The sequence below is a fragment of the Mesoplodon bidens genome (genome assembly GCF_964165515.1).
Source record: "Mesoplodon bidens genome assembly, chromosome: 7".
Taxonomy (NCBI): Eukaryota; Metazoa; Chordata; class Mammalia; order Artiodactyla; family Ziphiidae; genus Mesoplodon; species Mesoplodon bidens.
This window is the reverse complement of record NC_138164.1, coordinates 40,776,484-40,793,850: the sequence shown is the minus strand read 5'-3', so window position 1 is coordinate 40,793,850 and position 17,367 is coordinate 40,776,484. Positions and strand designations below refer to the sequence as shown.

Below are 17,367 nucleotides of genomic sequence, written 5' to 3'. Positions count from 1 at the left end.
GACCGTACACTCACCTCCTCAGTGAAATAGCGCGCCTACGAGGCTTGGCCGCACACGCTCGATTTTGCCCCGTGTCCTTAGAAGCAAGCGTCGCGTGCACGGGTGTAATCCCCCGCACCTCTCCTAGGCCTCTCCACAATGCTGTCAAGAATGATCATCTCGAAATTGTCCGCTTGCTCCTCTCCTACGGTGCTGTTCCTACCCTGGCTACATACTCAGGTAGAACCATCAAGAAAGTGAACCACAGCGAACTTCTGGAGAAGTTCTTAACAGGTACGGCAGAGGTCAAGACACGGTCTTGTTCAAGCATCTAGACGGTGACTTCACAGCCTTTCACCTGGGTTCCCCCTACCCCCACCCCCCCGTTTACTCTAAGTGACCCTTTACTGGGAAAAGCGGCCCAACGTTAGTCTGTCAAAGAAGAGATACATACTTTGAGTTTTGCAAGGTGGGGGGCTGGAAAACTCTTAGCTAGCCAGGCTAGCTTTTGTTTGGCAGGCTGGGGCGGTGAGCCGGGCAGTCCCTCAGGAAGGCGGGTGGACGCGTGGGGAGGTTTCAGTCAGATACCTACCTGGAGGCGTGTGCAGTGGGACTTGTCAGGAGGTGACACCAGCCCCAGCGTGAGATGTTCCCGAACTCCAGCAGCATTTGCCTCTTACCAGCAGGCGTTATCTTGTTTCTCTCTCTCTCTCTGTCTCTCCCCCTCTCTCTCCACACTGTTGAAATAACCTGCAGGCTCCTGACGACGGTAACCCCGGTTGCTCTTCGGAGTTCTCTGGCAGCTCTGTGTGTGGTGAGCAGCCTTGTTCGTTTCAGTTGGGCTTGTGGGGGTGGGGGTAGGGGTGGGGGTGGTGCTGTGAGCAGGGCTTGCTTGGGAAAGAATTTTTCCAGGGTCCTTTTTGGAGAACAGCTGGAATCTTGCTCCAGCTTACTGACCTCTCTCTTGTTTGCCCCCCCGGTTAGAACCAGATGATGAAAGTGGTTACGATGTTTTAGCAAATCCCCCAGGACCGGAGGACCAGGATGACAGCAACGAGGCCTATGGTGACCTATTGGAATCTGAATTTTCCGAAGACCCCGTTTTGCCGTGTTATAACGTCCAGGTGTCCGTCGCTCAGGGGTGAGCGTGGCCAGCGTGTGGTCGAGAGCCAGCCCAGCTGCTCTGTGGGGTGGCAGGAGTTAGAAATCCCCTTCAGCAGATGAGGGTGGATGGGTTGGGGGGTGAGTGAATTCCTCACCAAGTGTCCACCGACCTCACATAATGCAGTGGAACTTTTCCAGAAAAGTTTGGGGGGTGGGAGGGCTCCCCAGCCAACTGCCCTCATTGGAACACACCCCTAGAGCCCAAAGGACACGGGAGTCAGCGACTGCAATTGCACAGTTTCAGTCACTAAACTCTTGGGGAAGGGATCCTCCCCAAACGGCTACCATAGGGGCCTTCCAAGGCGCGTGAGGTCCATGGGACAATACTGATGTGTACCCTCTTCTCGTATAAGATTAGAGAAAGCCGTATGTGGCACCTGGGATCTTATGTGTCTTCAGATTTGCTTAGATCGAGTCTTGTCCCCACAGTCGGGCCACTGTGCCCCATGACCAACCCTTCGGAGTGAACACATCAGGAAACCTTGCTCTGCTGTGTGTTGACCCCGGTGCTTAAGGAGTAGCATCCTCCTTGGACTCTGAGGCTGGGACCGTGTCTGCCTTTGTGGTGACATTGTATTCGGGATAGAGATGATAAAGCGTGGCAGGGTATCAGGAAGGATTGTACCACCTCCCTTCTCGAAAAAGCCTCACTCCCGGCAGCATTGAGGGGCGGGTTGGAGGTGTGGGAAAGGCAAGGAAAGCCAGGTGACCTCGAGTGTTTCTCATGCTCTCTCCGTGAGGGCCGGAGGAGAGGAGAGGTCAAAGAGGTGTTTGCCATCTCCCTTGGGTTGGCATACAGACTGGTTTTCCCCAGTGACTAGAACGGGGTGCACTTACTTGGAGAGGGGTGACCTGAGTTGTGGCCAGAGCCCAGGCAGCACTGGGGTGGCCTGCAACGAGGCTGGTTCAGGGGCGCTGCTCCTGCTTTTGTCTAAGTTGGCTGATCTGCCCTAGGTGGTCTCTTAACACATGCACATGAGTCCAGAGTTCCCCCGCTAGAAGTAGATCTTCCGGGCTTCCCTGGTGGCACAGTGGTTAAGAATCCACCTGCCATTTCAGGGGACACAGGTTCGAGCCCTGGTCCGGGAAGATCCCACATGCCATGGAGCAACTAAGCCCGTGCGCCACAGCTAATGAGCCTGCACTCTAGAGCCCGCGAGCCACAACTAGAGAAAGCCCGTGCACAGCAACAGGCCCAATGCAGCCAAAAATAAATAAATAAATTAAATTAAAAAAAAAAAAAAGTAGTAGATCTTCTGAGGACAGTGAGAAGTGGGGTGGGGGTGGGGTAATCAAAGTGGAAGTAGCAGGCCCTTTCACCGCCAGGAGACGGGTAGTTTATAGTTGGGAGCGCCTCTAATTTTGCCGGAAACTCAAACCACTGTCCTTTCTCTGGTGTAGGCCTCGTAACTGGCTGTTGCTCTCAGACCTGCTCAAGAAACTGCAAATGTCCTCCTGCATATTCCGCTGCAATTTTCCAAATGTGGAAATTGTCACCATCGCGGAGGCCGAGTTCTACCGGCAAGTGTCAGCAAGTCTCTTATTCTCTTGCCCCAAAGACCTGGAGTCCTTTAATCCGGAAAGTAAGGAGCTCTTAGATGTGGTGGAGTTCACGAACGAGCTTCAGACTCTGCTGGGCTCATCCGTGGAGTGGATCCTCCCCAGAGACCTGGACTCAGACGACGCCTGGTGAGCTCGCCGGGGCCCGCCGTGTACAGTGTGTCATGGTGTTAATCCTTGTGCATATGTGTCCTAATACGACTATTTCTGTAAAGAGAGGACACGATGAGACACGACTCCAGTCGGAAGGACTTTGAAACATGTTTTTTTCTTTTTAAAATTTTAAGTCAGTTTTTATGAAGTTGTTAATAAAGTTTCTTTACTTTTCAATGTACACATGCTTCGGAATATGTTTGTTTTTACTCGGAACAATTGTTTCTTTTCTTTTTTAAGGAGAAAAAAAAAAAGGCAAAGGAGCTCCACACTTTGACTTAATTTCATACAAAGCTCCGACGACAGAGGCCATAACTGTTGAGAGTTGCTTTGGGGGCAAATTAAACCAGTAAAATTTTAAACTCTTCCTCCATATTAAAGGGATTGAATAAATTGGCCACTTTGGTGCACCTGTGTCCTGCGAATTGTCCAGTTGGAGATGGAGGTTTAGGAAGTGAGTTTCAGTCTTGTTTAAGTCTCTTCCCATCAGACTGGTCTCGTGATTTCCTACACACCATGTTACTTCCTGTCTACCTTTCCTTGGTGTTGTTCATGCCTGGATTATCTCCTGTACCTGCTCAAACCTTGGTCCATTCTCATTTGTACCATGGAAGTTTGTCATGCTGGATACTGTCAGAACTAATTTTACTTAAGTTTGTGTTAAGGTGCAAAGCACACGTTTTGTATATTTTCTGTTTTTTGTGTTTGTCTATATTTTATGGTTTTGCTTCAAGAAATATTATGGGAAGGGAAATAGCAAGATGTAAAGAGCAAAAAAGTCATCATTCTCTTTCAATTGTTAGAACATCTATCTGCAATCATAATTATGATGCACTGTGGTATGTGTTAAAATAGTAAATACATGTAACGTCCCGTAGGAGCAGCAAACTCTGGTGTTGGTGAGGGTGTGTCATGGAAGTAATCACAAAGCAGGTGACTGTTGGTTGGGGTCCTGAAACATTAGTGTGCCTTCCCTGTGTCCAGTAGTGGTCTGGAGGGGTCAGGAAGCCTGCCTTTGAATTTGAGGGAACAGAGGGTTTGAGGTCCTCTCTCTTCTATTGCTCTAGTACACTGCATAGCAGCAGTATACTGGGTTTACAGTTGACGTTTAAATCGCTGATTGATCATTAAGATTGGGATGTATCTTTGGAAATGAAAATAGGAAGAATCGTATGCTTTTTCTTTTTTTTCTTTTTTTTCCTATATCTGAAAAGGTATGTAGTACTTTGCTGAGTGGTTGGGAATCAAGTTTGCAGTATTCAGTGTATTCAGTTTTAGTATCTAAATAGAATTAAACTGTTGCTGTAAACTGGAATAGCACTTTGTTACTGACAAGTTTTAGAATGCATCTGTTCGTCAATTACCTGTTTGGGAAGATTGTAGTTAATGATTTTGAGAATGTGGCTATAAACCTCCAACTGACTCAAGAAAAGCAAATAAGTCAAGATTGACAAATGTATAGGCTCTTCATCTTTTGTGTGTGTGGGTTTTTTTTTTTCCTTTTAGTTATTTGTCAAGGTATAAAGAATTCTATCACACTTAAGACAAGTTAAGTAAACGTCACGGGGTGTATTCTGACATGGCATGGAGCAGATCACATGGCCTAGATCTTAAAGGTGATTTTATGTTTAAACTTTCATGAAAACATATGTGATTGAAACACATTAATATATTGATACAGAGGGCAGTTAATTTTTGTCTTTTTTTGTGTGTGTGTGTGGTACTGTTGTGGCCTCTCCCGTTGCGGAGCACAGGCTCTGGACGCGCAGGCTCAGCGGCCATAGCTCACGGACCTAGCCGCTCCGCGGCATGTGGGATCTTCCCGGACCGGGGCACGAACCCATGTCCCCTGCATTGGCAGGCGGACTCTCAACCACTGCGCCACCAGGGAAGCCCTAATTTTTGCCTTTTGATACATGTGAGCACAGCTTTCATTTTGCTGAAAGAATATGACCAGTTTTCAGTTTGGGATTCTACCATTTAGGAAAGATAGTCCACTTAATTTTAGAAATAAGAGATTTAATATATAATACGTAATAATACTTTTATGTATTTTTTTACTGAAAACATTTATTGTAATACTGTGAAGAAACTATGCCATTCTAGTCTTCAAGACTTAAATGAATCAAGTGTTTATTAGCTGTTGTAGTTTTTAAACTAATAAAAGTCAGTACATCAGCAATTTGTAAATACAGTTTTTGAAATAATGCCTTAACAACTTTACAGTGGTTATAATGACTGTATTTAGGCCTAAAGTTAGTTAATAATTTGACATGAAGGCTTTTTAATAGTTTGATGGTGCAGATCAGGGATAGGTAAACTCTGGCTGGTGGGCCAGATCCAGCCCGTCGCCTGGCTTTGTAAAGGAAGTTTTTCTGGAACATAGTCGCACCCATTGTTTACGTGGTAGTTATGGCTCCTTTCACCCTACACCAGTGGGGCCGAGTAGTTGCAACAGAAACTGTATAGCCCACAAATCTGGAAATGTTTAAATTTAGATTTTAAAAATTGAAAACTTCTTTGAGCCTATACAGGGCAAGTCCATTGACCCCTGAGGTAGAAAACAGGAACTTGGGTGCGGAAGCCAAATGGCCTAGGTTCAAATTCCCTTTCTCCCATTTCATAGCTAGTGACCATGGGCAAATCACTTAACCTCTATGCCTCATTATGAGGTTTAAATGCACTTATTTGTATAAATAGTGCCTGGCACATACTAAGCTCTGTGTAAGTGATTGCTGTTGTTTCTGCTTGGAGCTTTAATAAGTTATTGTTAATAGAAAAATGACACTAATGATTTTCCTTATAGAGTAACAAAGGCACTTTGAGTCTTTTACATTTTCAGGAATGTAATAAGACTTTTTTCATTGACAGTCAGTGTTCCCTGTTACCAAAATTTACTTTATGAATATAAAGAATTGAATATCTTCAAGACAGTACTTTTGCTTAAATGTCAAACCATTATTTTCCCAAGGCACATCAAACTGGCTCTGCATAGTCCAGGCCTCTAAAGCTTGTGTGCACACCCTAGGTAGCATGTGAGATACATTTTGTAAATATAGTTTTTTAAATAATGCTTGAGACTTCCCTGGCGGTCCAGCAGTTAACACTATGTGCTCCCAATGTAGGGGGCTTGGGTTCGATCCCTGCTCAAGGAACTAGATCCCACGTGCCTGCCATAACTAAGAGCCCACATGCCACAACTAAAAGATCCGGCATGCTGCAACTAAAGACCTGGCACAGCCAAACAAACAAACAAGCAAATAAATAAATAAATCTTTATAAAAAAATAAGTAAAATAAAATAATGCCTTAGGAGTTAGGAAAAGAAAATATTAGAACATTTTTACCTTTGTATTATTTTTAAAAATCTGTGTAGTTTATCATGTACATAAATTCTATGTATGGAACTTTGTGTATATAATTTGTTAATAAATAAGATGCATATTAAAAAGTTTTCTTATGGTTTGCCCAGTCAGGTGTTTGGAGGCCATTGGAGGACAGGATGATGAAATATAGGGCCTCAGCAAAGATAGAATTTAGAACCAATTCCCTGACTTAGAAGATAAGGAAAATAATTCATAGACTGTAATTGAGTTGTCCAACTTTACATAAGTGTTCAGAAACAGGAAATGCAGTGGCTAGAATCTAATCACTGACCGAGCAGAATCTGGGTCACTCACTGGACTCGTAAACCAGAAGTGACTGTTGAAGTTCTCAGGTTGATGCTCCTGGCATATATGCTTGATCTGTGTGTGTGTGTAAATCTCTGACATAAGAAGCCATACTCAGGCACACCCTGTTTCCTTATTCAAGCATCTTAATTTCATCCCATTAAATCTTTGAAGTATCAGACTACCAGAAGGCATGAAGAAACCTGGGCTGAGAGTCTTCATTCCAGGAGACGTGATCTTGACTGCATGGCTGGTTTGAGGCGCATCACTCTGAACTGCAACCCGCTCATTGGTGACCTGGGTGCAAGTGCTTTGGCAGAATCTCTTAGGATTTATGGCTTAGAGGGAAATTCTAAAATTGAAAATATTGAATTTTTAATATGCTTAGCTTTTGGCATGATACTATTGTGATAGGATGTTTTAAAGCCTCATTTTACTGATAGCTTTTATTTTGCTTTTCAACTTTCTCTAAGAGTTGCATATATCCTTTACAGAAAATACAGAGTTACAAGAGAACCTATAATTTTAATACCCAGATATAATCACTGTTCATTTTGGCGTATATACTTTCAGTCTTTTTTTCTTCTACAAATATATATGTACACTTAGGGATTACAAAAATATAATTGTAGTATACTTGCTATTTCACATTCCTGCTTTTTTCACTTAAAGATGTATCATGTAGTATTGCGTCGTATTGATGTCCCATAGTTTAATCAATTCTTTGCAATTCTATTTAGACAGTTTGCTTTTCCCTGTCAGAAACAATGTGAATACGTTGTATATACATCTCTGTGTCCATCGGGATTACTTCTGTAGAATAAGGTACTACAAGTGGAATGACTAAGTGTGACCTATTTTTAAGACATTTGATACACATGGCCAAATTACCACCCAGAACGGCTATGCCAATTTGTAGTCCACCCCAACAGTAGATGGGAAGCCTGCCTCTCACAAACACTGGCCTGTAGCACTTGTAAAAAAATGTGAAACTACAAAAATGAGTACCTGTCCATTTTCTATGCAAGTGGGATTACTCCAAATTTTATAACTTTTTTCAATTAATTTAGTATGAGCATTTTAGCAAGTCAGTAAATTTGCATCTCCTACATCATTTTTTGTGATTGTTCAGTATTCCATTATATGAATATGCCACAGTGCACATAGCTTATCCATTCTTGTATATAAGCTTTGTCCAGTTTTTCAGTTACAAATAGTACTCTGATATATATCCTTACCTATATCTCTGACTATTTCTTTTGGTTAAATTCTTAGAAAGAGAGTTGTTGGATCCAAAGGGTATAGACATTATTTAAAGGCTTTTCTTACAGAATCTTGGCTTCATCTGATAGGAGAATAACCACATTTTGTTTTATTTTGTATTCATTTGATTGACTGGTGAGGTTTACTGGCTGTTTGTATTAATTTGGCTATTTGGTTAATTATACCCTGTGTCCATTCTTCTGTAGTGAGAGTTTGTAAGGGTTGTATCATATCCTGTCAGATCCGTATGTCTGACTTGCTATTTCTATGTGTCATGGGGGTGTTGAAAGACTCCAGTTATTTTAATGTGATGGTCCACACAACACTTAAACAAAAGACTCATGATAGTTTCCTTTCATGTAATATTTTTTAATCCCTGTGCTTTAGTGATGATCCCTTTGGTTTAAATGAGTAGGTTGTTCAGCCCCAGAACTACTAGAATTCATGATCAGTTTTTCTGGGTTTTGTCTGACCTTTTACTGCGAGGGTTCTTGACCATCCTACTTTCATGATAGGTTTTTAGTATGTATTCTCTATTCACACATTGTTGAAAGTTTTTATTATTTGTATCCTCTTAGATTTGTCTTTTTTTCCTCTAAAACTAACAGTTATTACATTTCTTCTATTTTGTTTTCCCCTTTGAACTAGTTTCAAGTGTGATTTGGAGCTGAAGATCATGATCAAAAGAATGCAGTGCATTTCTGAGCTCCACCAGGTTTTGCTTGTGAGGTTTACATGCCCCTGCCGCCCTTGCTAATTATGAACTGAGATTCATTTTGTGATGCTTTTTGCTCATAGGTTATATACAGTTATTCTTCAGTTCTGTAATTGTAAAATATGTTGTCTGATTTATTGGTACTAAAGCCAGGGTTATCATTGCACATCCAAGAAGAGGTTTTTAAATTGGATTATGCATTATGTGTGTGCGTATATGTCTCTGTTTTTTTCCATACCCAAAATTACAAACCTGCCATGACTTGTCTTGTGCAGGACTCTTCCACACGTGAGAAAATGAGAGTTGTCTATATGTTAAATCTGTAGAGTTAGCAAGTGACCTTTTGTCTTTCATCGAAAGCACTTGACCTGCAGCAGTGCGGCCTCACCAGTGAAGGAGCAAAGGCTTTACTAAAGGCCCTTGAAACCAACAGAACTCTGCTCGTTCTGGATATAAGAAAAAATCTGCTTGTTGGTATGTGGTCACTTTTTTTAAATTGATGAACACATAGCAAAACAAAAAGAATTTGTTCAGGTATTGACAGTTTTTTAAAACTTAATGTGTTTAACTTTCCTCATCATATCGTTGGCCCGTGAACAACGTGGGGTTAGGGGTGTCGACCCCTACACAGTTCAAGATCTGGGTATAAGTTTATAGTCAGTGGTTCCACATCTGTGGATTCAACCAACCTTGGATCATGTAGGACGATAGTACATATGTATTGAAAACTATGCGTGTGTCAGTGGACCCGCGAGGTTCAAACCCATGTTGTTCAAGCTTCAACTGTACTTTTCTAGTGTTGCACTTCCCTTATGTTTTTAGCAGCTACTGTACTAACTAAAGTGAATTATACTTGTCAATTTTTCTTATCTCTACTCTGAATAGAGGTGAACCTAGATACTAAGCCTGCTTCCACCAAGAGCATTCTTTCTTTCCTGTGCAGCCTCTGAATTCTTGCCAGGAGTACTTTATTCATTTGTCAGATTCACAAGTAATTTTGTAATCATCTTCTGTGTGCCAGATACGGGTTTAGGGACTAGGGATAAAGCAGTGAACCAGACAGACAAAAGTCTTGCCCTCATGGAACTTACATTCTAGTGAAGGACATCAGATAGAAATGAGTAAAGAGATAAGTCATATAATTTTAGAGAGTAGGAAGTGCAAAACTATCTTAATGTAAGGAGAGTGAGGGAGAGCAGGTAGGACTCCATTGGATAGGTTTGTTAGGGGACAGCTTCACTGGAGAAGTGGCATTTGAACGGAGACCTGAATGAAGAGAGGAGCAAGCCATGGAAGATGTGGAGTAAGCACATTCCAGGACAAGGAGGCAATGAGTATGTAGGCATGTAGGTGGGTGGAGTATTTAAGGAAAAGCAAGGAGGCCAATCTGGGCAGAGTACTGAGTGAAGAAGAGTGTGGTAGGACATGAGGTCAAGGAGCTAGCCAGGGGTCTGCTCTTGTAAAGTCTTGAAGGCCAGAGTAAAGATGTGGATTATTCTAAATGAGTAGAGGGGTTTGAACTGGAAAAAGGCATGATCCAAATCGTATCTGAATAAGGTGACCTGGTATAGAGAAGGGACTTGGGAGGATAAAGAAGAGGAACAGGGGGCTTCCCTGGTGCCGCAGTGGTTGAGAATCCACCTGCCGATGCAGGGGACGCGGGTTCGTGCCCCGGTCCAGGAAGATCCCACATGCCGCGGAGCAACTGGGCCCATGAGCCATGGCCGCTGAGACTGCGCGTCCGGAGCCTGTGCTCCGCAACGAGAGAGGCCACAACAGTGAGAGGCCCGTGTACAGCAAAAAAAAAAAAAAAAAAAAAAAAAAAAAAAAGAGGAACAGGGAGACCAGTTAGGAGACTATCACAGTGCTCCAAATAAGAGATGTTTATGGCCTAGGTTAGGTTGGAAGTTTGCAGCAAATGAAAAGTGGTTGAATTCAGGTTGTGTTTTGAGGGTGTAGCTCTCAAGACCTGCAGATAGATGTGAGGTATGAAGGAAATAGTAACAAGGAGACAAGTCGTTGATGATTATGTGTGCAACTGGGTAGTATCACTTAGAAGAAGGGAGCTGATGGGAGGAGCAGCTTTTGAGGGAATATCAGGACTTGGTTTGTTATCTTGGATGCCCTGGTTTGATATCTTAGATGCTCTTTAGGTATCTAAGCGTCTGGACGGTGCTCAGACTGTACTTTGTATCCAAAGGTATCCAAAGCCACTTGAGATGCAAAATGTTTCAAGTTGACCTTTGCTGCTGCCAAAATAGTAGCCACTGTGGGCAGTCTGCAAGATGGCATCTTAGGTTTCTGAGGAAGAAATTAGAATACACAAAGGGGGAAATAAGTGTATAATTATATAATGTAGATTTCATATTTAAATGTCTGGGAAAAGCAATAATTAGTTGGCTTTTGGTTTTAAATGGAAATAGCCACTCATTGGAAAATAATTACTCTAATTTCAATTCATTTTACTTTAGATCATTCTGTGATGAAAACAGTTACCAAACAAGTTCTCCAGATAGAAGGAGTGCCAAGTCAGAGGTATATAGCATGTTTCAGTTCTCTTGGAAGAATTTCTCTTTAATGGCTTGGTTTTCTTTCTTTCTTAAAAGAAAATTATCAAGGTACTTTCTGCCATCTTAAAACTAAGATTTTAGTCAAATCAAATGGCTTTTCTGTTTTTGAAAATGTTGTGTGATGCTTTAATTTAGGTTCCCAGATATGCAGATTGAAAACCTTTTAACTTCTTATTTTCTGTAACATATTATCGTTAGTCACAATAGTCTTTTTTTTTTGGAGATAAGAATGAATAGCAGGAGCAGCATTTGTGAAACCAAATCTAATATGAAACTGACTCTTTCTTGTGAGTAAATTTGAATATTGAAACAGCAAAACAATAAGGTTTAATAAAAAGCAAAATAAATTTTTTATGTTTATGATCTGCCAATTTCCCAGAAAGGGTTTTGTGGTGACTTTAGTTATATACCAGATACATTAAAATCACCAGTGGACAACACATCTTTTATTCAGGTGCCCTCTGAAAGTTTTAAAAATTTGTTGACTTCATATCAATGAACGGTCCACTTTAAAATGGTTAAAATTATAAATTTTCTGTTTTGTGTCGTTTACCACAATTTTTAAAAAATGTGTTGTTTGAAGATTTTTGGGTTTTATAAAGGTATTAGCATAAAAATGAAAAATGTAAAAGACCACCTCTAATCCCATTATCCTATCAAGCAATATTTACATTTTAATTTTCTCTTCCTGCTGTCTATAAACATAATTCCACATAGCTTCAATATAATTTGCCATTCTTATCTTTTCATACTAAATTTAAATTCTGTGATTCATAGTTATACTTTTTAACATTGCATTCACATGGTTTCATTGAGGTCAATTTTTTAAATTGGTGAAAAATTGGAAATAACCTCAAATAAACTATTGTAAACATCTTCATAAATACAGCTTTTTTTTTTTCTACTTCAAGTTGTATGTTTTTGATTCTCTATTAATCAACTTGCTTGGACAATAGTGTATTAAATAAGTTGTTAAGAGTGTTTATGAAGTCAAAAAAAAGCTTATGATCGTCTGCCAATTGTTATTTCAAGAGTGATATTTTATTTTTTTTAAGGTGAAAATTACTTGCTTTTATTTATTGTTAAAACAACTTTATGAAATGATTTGCAATGCAAAATGTGGAAAACTGCTTTGAATAACTGGGAAAATAGCTACAGCATGGGAAAATGTATGTAAACAAACTTCACTGCCACCAAACTAGAATCTACTAATTTATCTCAGATGGCATCACAGAGTAGCAATGGCAGCTTCTGGTAAACGGAGAAACAGCAGCAAAGTCCTGCAGTGAAGCTGTGATTAATTACCAAACTGAACTGTTCACTCCACTAATCCTACAACTTCCCTACATTTATCTGTCTATACATTCCTACTTACTACAGGACAAACACCCACCGAAGTGGTTCCAAAAAACAAATGAGATAGAAATTCACAATTATAAAACAAATCCAATAGAAGGCAGTGGAGGAAACTGGGAACTACTGCAAAGTTTTACTGTCTAGTCCAGGTGATGAAAACAGTTTTTCTTTCAAGGCTGACCACTGTCAGGAATGAAATTAAGTATCAAAACTCTCCTCACTTCTCTAGGAGTGATTCTAGCTCTTCTTGCAAAGAGCTGAGCTGCTCCTTTTCTCGGTCTTCCTTTTGTTTCAGTTCATCCAGCACAGCCTGAAATCTGTTCTTGAGAGCCAGGTTCTCCACTTTCATGATGAGATCCTCCTGTCGCTTTGCCCTGTCCTGGGTCTCTTGGAGCTTGCCTTTCATGTTATCAATCTGTTTCTGAATTCCCATAACCAGCTGATTAGTTCCCTCGTTTTCTTGGTGGTGTTCATCTGACTCATTTAGCTTGTGCTGTAGCTGCCTTTCCAGATCTTCCTCAGTGTCAATGATGTTTATATCTTCTTCATCTTGATGCTGTGTCTCATCTTCATCTTCACTGCTGCTGCTGAGGTCATTGAATATCTCCCGAAGCTCATCATGTTCTAATGAGTCATGGCCCTGCCTGTGGCCAGACATTCCTGGGGAAGAGATATCAAGGCCTTGACTTTCTGCTTCTTTTGTTTCATCTTCAGCAATTATTTCCCAACGGGTACTGACAGCTTCAGCATCTGTGCTCAGCAACCGCTTTACTTCTTTTTCCACATCTGGAGACTCAATATATTTCTTCTTTGCTGTCTTACGGAACCTTCTCTTTCTGACATTTTTTAGAGGCAGAGTAATTCCATGGTTCCATATAAACTTTTTCTCTTTGTCCTTATCCTTTTTCTTGCCTGCTTTGGGATCAGCAGTGGCAACTGGTTCCTCAACAGGAGGATAGAGATCACCATCAGCTGTACAGACAAGCATCTGAGAGATATCAGCTGTCTTGTAAAAGGTTTTTTTATCAATGGTTTTCAAACTTTCCATAACACATGGTAGATCTACCAATTTTGACGCCAATGGGACCTGGTCCACTCTGACAATTCCATGACGCCCATCAGGGTGTAACTCAATTGTCAGTCTGTCCTTCAGGTTGACATGACCAGACTGTATCGCCCGCCTCACAGTAGAGGCATACTCCGGAGGTAGGCGTAAGATAAACTGGCTCTCTACTTCGTGAGGAGCATCATCTTTGCTCTTACTCATCTTTACTTCTTTGTGACTCAGTTTTTCTCTAATAACCACTTGTTGCACTAAAAAATTTCAGCTATTTCAACAGAAAGACCAGTTCTTTATAAATTGACGTCTTTAATTACAAAGAGTTCTAGGTAGAAGAGCAACTAAGCGTCTATTCGGAATTAAGTTCCAAGTCTTTCTAAATATGCTGTGACAATACCAGTCGTTAATGACGCATTGCCTTACTCAGGTCCATTTAAATCTGTTAGCTGCAATGCCAAGTTCCAACCTCTAGATAGAGGTTGTCCTGCCGCTGCAGGACAACGCAGGGAAAGCAAATGGCGGCTCCTACGGAATGATTTTCGGCACAGAAAGTAAGGCTCAGCAGATACTCCCAATCCACAAACTCTCCCGGAACAAAGATACGCAAAAAGCGGGGCGTAGTGAGCTCTCTTCGCCTCGGGTACTTACAATCCAGTGACGGTTATAAGTCCAGTTTCTCCGGACAGGCGCGAGCGGGAAACGAAGCCACTCAGAGAAAGGCGGCCGGGAGCCGAGAGTCTCCTTCCGAATTCCTTTGTTCTTCCCGGCACTTGGCAAAGCGATCCGCTGATTATCGGTGAAACGGCTGAGGACGGGCAACGCGAAATCTCGCCAAGAACCGCAGCTCCGAACGCCAGATTCTGCAACTCCGCAGCTCAGGCGGCCTCCGTCCGTTACAGCAGACCTAGCCGAGAAAAAACAGCTGCGTCACCACGCGAGACCGGCAGCTGCTGTGAGTCGCAACACGCCTCGGGCGGAAGTGCGAGCTGCCCCAGCGCGCGCAGGCACAACGTGCGATTAAGCTATCCGGCGTCTTGTCGTCTCGCGAGAACTTAGCCTTAAAGGGATGAAGACTTTCGCCAAGAGCTGTTGGTTTAAAAGTATTTAGAGGAAACGGTTCTAAGAAGGACATGGATTCTCCCGCGCGCCTCCGCTACCCCCTCCGCTAAAGAGAGTGATATTTTAATAATCAAATAGTACATTCAAAGAAGTTAAGATTTGTGATATCACACTAATTAGATATTATTATTAAAAATTTATATCCTATGTAAAGCAATCTTAAAATAGCTACATTGACTTTTGCTATGATATTAGAAATGGAAGGATATATAAATAAAACATGTATATGTACAACGTATTTGGAATTCTGTAAAATTAGTACAGAATAATAGGGCATCATGGAATGAGAACAGTTAAACATTTTTTTTTAGTTAGCATGATTAAACAAAGTGGAAATGTAACTGCAGTATACAAGCTCATTGAGCTCTTTTAAGAGTAATTTTATTTCTTGGGCTTTTTTTTTTGTATTTGCCTCAGTTATTTGGAGACATAGAGGTAAGCCAAATCAGTATCTGGGTATATACCTAGATCCAGGGGAGTATAGGGGTGAAATAATGGTGTGAATTGTGTCACATTTATATTGTACTTATGTATGCCTAATAAAAGATGGGAACTTTTATTAGAAATTTTTTAATCTCCTAACAAGAAAAGTGTAATTTTAAAAAATTTTAATACATATATATATATATATATATATTTGTGTGTGTGTGTGCGTGTGTGGTACGTGGGCCTCTCACTTTTGTGGCCTCTCCCGTTGCGGAGCACAGGCTCAGCGGCCATGGCTCACGGGCCCACTCGCTCCGCAGCATGTGGGATCTTCCCGGACCGGGGCACGAACCCGTGTCCCCTGCATCGGCAGGTGGACTCTCAACCACTGCGCCACCAGGGAAGCCCTCCTATATATTTTTAAGAGGCATGTAAATCACAGAGGATCGTGTGGTGATTATCAATAAGCTACACTCTATGAAATATTTGTCCTATATTACCGAATACACTCCATTTTACCCTGCATCCTAATGCTGCTAAAATATAGTAGAAAGCAGCAGCATAGCACAGGGAGATCAGCTTGGTGCTTTGCGATGACCTAGAGGGGTGGGATAGGGAGGGTGGGAGGGAGGCTCAAGAGGGTGGGATATGGGGACATGTGTATGCATATGGCTGATTCGCTTTGTTGTGTAACAGAAACTAACACAGAATTGTGAAGCAATTATACTCCAATCAAGATCTATTAAAATAAATAAATAAAATAACATAAAATATAGTAGCTTTGAAGGATAAATATAACCATTTTAACCTATGATGTTTGTTTTCAGTAAATTCAAATTAAATATTTAAATGTGAATTTTAATATATGGCTTGTTCTAAGTAAAATATTAACACGTAGGTCTAGTTTTTGCAACCAAATGTTTCCTATAAAGATACTTGCCTCTTTACTACTGAAATATAGGGTAAGTCTCCACATTTCACTCTTTCATCCAGTGGGTTTCATTTGTTTTTTTGTGCGTTTTCTATATGAAATCAAAGGAGCAGTGAAGGTTGACAGGCTTATAGGAGGGTAAAATTGACTCACCTACCCCCCAGCAACTTGCAGCCTTATAACTTGTATTGTTTTTACATAGAAAAATTCATCTTAAATTTAACTTTTGGTCTACTTCTGAAGATTCTGTTTGGCAGAAGTCATGGGTGTATCTGTGTTTCTGTGTCCTTGAGATTCAGAAATGCCAAAGGTGTTCTAAGATTCAGGAAACTTGAGTGTTTCTGCATGATACATAAAATGTATCATACTTTGGGATTTTTTTTAAACTTTTATTTTTGCATTTCTGCACATCTCAATACTTTTGTTTTAGTTAAAATAACTTGTTACTGTAGAGAACTTATGTTTTTTTAAAATGCTGGCTTATGGAAAACCTTTGTACAAAACCGATCCTCTTTTTAATGGGCTTGGCATCGTTGTCAAGTGCCTTTTTTATTCCTTTCGACGTGTGCACGTGTGACATTTGCTCTGTAGACCTTTGGTGCATCTTGATTCCTTCTTTTCATGCTTTGTCAAACGTAGTCTTGGCCGCAAAGAAGCCTGTAAGTAATGGAAGGAAATACTCTGCTGGTAAAGAATGTTACCCTCCTGAAGCGCTACCACCTGGAGTGTCTGGTTTCCGGCCATTGTGTCCTGCAGAAAGTGCAAAAAGCAACAGGTAACCTGTTTGCATTCCCTGTCTTTTTCAGTCATTTAGAGTTCTTTATTTTGGAACTTGTATTATGTGGGTGGTCTCTGGTGCTTTGTGTAGAGGAAAAAAGGTAACTCACACATGGCTTCTGCCTAATGAGCCCTCTAAGGAAGAAAAATTAAAAGTAATTGGGAGTTTCAAGTTGTTTCTCAAGTGTCACAACAGAGGTAACTCCGTGGGAGTCTTGAGGAGACTAAAATGATCACCAATTGTGCATGTGAGAGAAGTTTGATTAAAGGCAGGTGTAGTTGAGCGAAGCCCTACAGCACAGAAGTAGGAATTTGGATACGTATGAATGGGAAAAAAGACATTTTAGGCATGGGAAATAGTTTAATGCAGAATGGATGAAAAATGTGCATTAGACCTATTCTAAATCAACTGGCTTATTAACTCAGTAAATCAGATTTAGTGAGTCAAACTAGCATTAGCTGATTTCTTATCCAGGGGATAGCTGTTCATAGTAATTTTTGTCACAGAACAGTAAATAAAATGGTTGAATTATAGCTTTAGGCTTGCTAAGTGAAATAGATAGCTCTAGATGATCTTCAGGTGACTTACTTGGTAGTAATCAGGAAATTGGGGATTAACAATTG

General features: G+C 41.1%; 1 long non-coding RNA gene and 1 pseudogene across 2 annotated transcripts in view; both read left to right on the top strand.

Moving 5' to 3' along the window:
- Positions 1–17,367, top strand: part of LOC308620080 (centrosomal protein of 78 kDa-like) — a 319,042-nt pseudogene that overhangs the window by 285,691 nt on the left and 15,984 nt on the right. Inside the window, exons 4-11 of the transcript in view lie at positions 3,238–3,310; positions 4,363–4,472; positions 6,701–6,856; positions 8,837–8,978; positions 10,976–11,039; positions 13,584–13,636; positions 14,177–14,501; positions 16,614–16,741. The product of the transcript in view is annotated as a centrosomal protein of 78 kDa-like (transcript). The remainder of the gene's footprint in view (positions 1–3,237; positions 3,311–4,362; positions 4,473–6,700; positions 6,857–8,836; positions 8,979–10,975; positions 11,040–13,583; positions 13,637–14,176; positions 14,502–16,613; positions 16,742–17,367) is intronic.
- LOC308621108 lies at positions 734–1,985 on the top strand. Its single transcript, XR_014016402.1, has 3 exons — positions 734–793; positions 964–1,120; positions 1,573–1,985. It is a non-coding gene; the product is annotated as an uncharacterized lncRNA (long non-coding RNA).